General features: G+C 41.4%; 1 non-coding gene across 1 annotated transcript; it reads left to right on the top strand.

The window, feature by feature from the left end:
- The first annotated feature begins 2,943 nt into the window (after window positions 1–2,943).
- On the top strand, window positions 2,944–3,016 carry trnaf-gaa (transfer RNA phenylalanine (anticodon GAA)). Its single transcript has one exon. It is a non-coding gene; the product is annotated as a tRNA-Phe (tRNA).
- The last annotated feature ends 1,283 nt before the right edge of the window (window positions 3,017–4,299 follow it).

Here is a 4,299-nt window from a genome sequence, read left to right as displayed (position 1 = left end):
AAAATCTACTGTATATACTGCATGAATTGAAAATGGAGGGATATAAAAGGTTTAAATGTACTGGTACATAGCAAGTTTGGGATGTGATCCATACAAAATGAAGAAACGTGATTTTTCCTACAACTTGACCAATTTGCCTGGTGTGGAGGCAGTCGACATTACAAATTACTGTACCTCATCCAACTACACACACAGCTATCCAGATGAAGGCGTACAAGAGTCTAGAGGCTTACAACTATTTCATGTGTGGTCGCGTCCATGACCTTGGAATGAGAGATGCGTTGAACATCTGACATCTTGTTTTTGAGGGGGTGAGTAAATGTGTTGGAGGATTACTGCCTTTTTTTTATACTGCTATTTCAACTCAGGCAGCTGAAATACAATAAATAAATAGCAAAGTGATAGCTTGGAAATCAATCCTGAAAGATGATAGAACAAACACCCAACAGTGCCAGCAAAGGGTTAACAGTACATTCATTTTATTTCGTGACTGTTAGGCTGCATCTGAATATGCATACTTACTACTATTACATCTTATCCAGAGCGACGTACAACATACCAGGGCAGCCTGGGGAGCAGTTGGGGTTACCGTAGGTGTCCTGCTCAAGGGCAATTCAGCTATTCCTGCTGGTCCAGGGAATCAAACCAGCAACCTTTTGGTCCCAAAGCTGCTTCTCTAATGTTTAGGCTTCACTATTAGTACACAAAAAGCAGGATATAGGGTGTCTGAATACTCAGTGACCATTTAATACAGAGTAGTCAAACAGTACCTGGATGATCAACATCTGTCGTATGCAAATGTACCACATTACACTACATTATGCTATCTCAAAAAGCTCGAGCCTTTGAATAACCAAAGATTAAGAATTCTGATGGAAAAAATAGAAAGAAGATGGTTGTCCAAGGCAAAGTCGTTTGTCACAGCAGTGTACAAATGTATCAGGAATTGTTTAAACATTTCTGCCATTGCAGGTTGTTTTTTTTTTTTGCCGCATGCTTGGGTATACATCATTTGTGAACATCTGGGTCAGATGACAGGTAAGATAGCAGTGGAGTACGTACGGTATAAATTGCGTTCCTAATACTCACTTGCATACTCAAAGAACGTACTATAGTTACAGTCAATGAGTAGGTACTTAACCATCATAAGTGCTGCTAAGTATAGATAGTTTTCACTGACGTCACGGCATTCCGGGGAACACCCTCCAGCCGCCATCTTGTGGGGCTAACAAAACGGACCATCGCTATTACTGGCTACGTTATCTCAGATGAATTTATAAAGTTATATAGTCAGTTTTCTAAAATAAAGATCAATGTCGGCAAAATCAAGCAAACGGAAGTATATGGATACATTGGACGACATCTCACGACAACGGTATGCAGCCAAACTGGCCTTGATTGGGGGAATTGACCCCTACGAAGTGGACAAAGATGCATTTTCAAGTGACTATGCAGGGCTGCCATCCATATTGTACCCTGATATTGTGAACTATTTCGTGAATAGTAAAAGTGCCTACACACTTGACAACCTCAAAGCATACAAGTCGCTGGAGTCATAGAATTATTTTGTCTGTGGCTGGGTCCGTGAAGTCCACCATATAAAACCAAGTGACAGTCGTGTCCTAATTACAGCCAAGGTATGTGAACATTGGAATTTTAGAGCTCTCAAAAAGTGTCAAATAGAAACATGACAAACGAGCGATATTAAGTGTACATTACAATGTAAATGTACACTCAGCGGTTCCAGTTAGGCATTCTCTAGAGATTGTTTACACGATGTTTTGGTCTCCAAAAAACAAACTTAAACACAATTGATTGTTTATTTAAACAACTTACCACTTATAAAATGATCGGAGCAGATTTTGCTGTGTTTGGAAGGCTGATAATCCTTGCGGTTGATTCTCGCAAGCCATAGATTTCTCCTTTGTATGCTGAGTTTCTTTGTTTGCTCGCCTTCGTGCTCCCGTACAGTGGGAATTCCATAAAAGCTCCGCTTGACGTCATCATCTGACCTATTACAACAGCCGTGAATACAACAGGTGTGCACCATTGCTAGCTTTAAATAGCCTGCTTGGGTTCTTTTGAAGACTTTGTACTCGTGCATTACAATGTGTGCTCAGTGACCCGTATGGTAAGCTTGACCCACAAGATGGCCACCACTAGGGAATCCCCAACTCTGTGACGTCATGTGAAAACTATCTATACACTTTGATAGCTAGCTAAAACTGCAAAACACTAGCTACAGAACAAACACCACAGGATGTTATTGTGACTCTAGCTAACTCTGTTTCCTGTCATATCAAAACCCAGGTCTGTATTTTTTTGTCCATTTTAGCTAGCTATGTAGGTAGTAAAATGACTTTAGCCTTCCCTTTCAGGAAGTATTCACTGCACACACGAACATTTGTCAGACTCTGCTCCACCAGATTTAAGATGGAGATTAAGATCTGATCCATGCCTGCCACCATTTCGTTGTGAGGTTTGTTTTTTTTTAATTCTGCCCTTTGTGTACCACTATTTTCTTGTGATTCATAGCCCCTGTTTGTTTGTTTTTCCTGGTCTGGACTTAGTATTTGAAAAACATTGTAAAGTTAAGATCATCTTAACTAGAAAAGAGAGAGTGCGTTCACTGTGTTGCTCGCGCTACCATTTAATGATGATCTTTGTGCTTTGTGCTGCGATGCTTTTGGGAAACTGTCTTGATTGGTTGGAACATCCATAAACAGCACCAACCATAGTCATTGCTGTAGTATTGGTGGTCATTGCCAGCTTGCCTGTCCCCATCTGGAAAGCATGGTGGCTTGTGATGTCATGTGCAAAGAACCTATTCATACACTCCAATGACAAAAACAAAACCTTGATCTGCACTTTGATCTGCATCATACACTTAGAGGGGAAATCCAGGATGGTAACTATAGTAGGATAAAAAGTACACCCTCCCTTGCTGAAATAGCTCAGTAGGGAGAGCATTAGAAGGAAGATCTAAAGGGCCTTGGTTCAATCCCAGGTTTCAGCATTAAGGAGTGTGGTTCAAGTGAGCTTTGTTCAAGATTGTGTAGTGTAGCTCCAGTCTGTGAGTCCAATGGGATGTTTTTTTTTTTTGGGGGGGACCCATGGTTATGGTTAGAGAAGCAGCTCTGTGACCAAAAGGTTGCTGGTTCAATTCAGCAGGAATGGCTGAAGTACCCTTGAGCAAGGCTGTGAGTCGAATGGGATTTTTTTTTTTTGGGGGGGGGACCCATGGTTATGGTTAGAGAAGCAGCTCTGAGACCAAAAGGTTGCTGGTTCAATTCAGCAAGAATGGCTGAAGTACCCTTAAGCAAGGCATCTAACCCCCACCTTCTCCCTAGGCTGCTCTGGGTTGTATGTTATACAGTACATCACTGTGGATAAGAGCATCTGCTAAATGTCATTAATGTAATGTAATGTAGCATTGGCAAATTGCTAACTCTGCCTCATCCCACCAGCATGGCACATATAGCACTTTACTTAAAATGCATGATATACCCTGACTGGCTCTAAAACTCATTTGAGAGGAAGGAAATTTGAATCTGTGCCTGTCACCGATTAGTTGATTTTATTAACTCGGACTGCCCTGAAAAACTGCAGACTCTGCTTGACTGTCAATCGCAACTATAATCAGGCTATAAAATTGTGTAGTATAGCTCTGATATTACTTGTGTAGCTCCAAAGCAAAACTTAAGAAACAACCATTGAACACCAACCCATACCTTCTGCCTTACCTTCCCTACCTTTAAATCTGGAATATACACTTGGTTTGATGTTCCATAGTGTTCATGTCACAGCATGTTCTTGTTTTATTTATCTCTTTCCTCCTTTCCTCTCCTGCTTGGTTAACCTCAAGCGTGCTGTGTTCACTGAACTCCAGTCAGCCAGCTGTGGCTCCACAGGGTGCCATATGGGACGGTCCACGGTGTCCAGGCTCTTGGGTGAAAAACCAGCATGGATCCAGAGCAAGGCATTCAATAGCTGTAGAGTACTGCTGGGATTTAGGCCTGGTTAGAAGTTATAAGGAATACCAGGGTAATGTTGAGGGTATGGTTGGATTGGGGTGAGAGTAGAAGTAGTAAAAGAAGATGCAAATTACAGCTGGTCAGTTTGTCCATCTGGAATCTGGATTACGTCCTGATAAGATCTTAGCAAAGTCAGATTGGTGATGAAACGCATCGCAGTTGACTACTGACTTGATGTTGGCTTTTTTTTTTAATTTCACAGAGTTAACATTTTAAAATGTGTACACATAGGCAGTGGCGCCAGTAGAAATTTTGGGCCCTATGA

Source organism: Neoarius graeffei, chromosome 20 (genome assembly GCF_027579695.1).
Source record: "Neoarius graeffei isolate fNeoGra1 chromosome 20, fNeoGra1.pri, whole genome shotgun sequence".
Lineage (NCBI taxonomy): Eukaryota > Metazoa > Chordata > Actinopteri > Siluriformes > Ariidae > Neoarius > Neoarius graeffei.
This window is presented reverse-complemented; position numbering and strand designations above follow the sequence as displayed.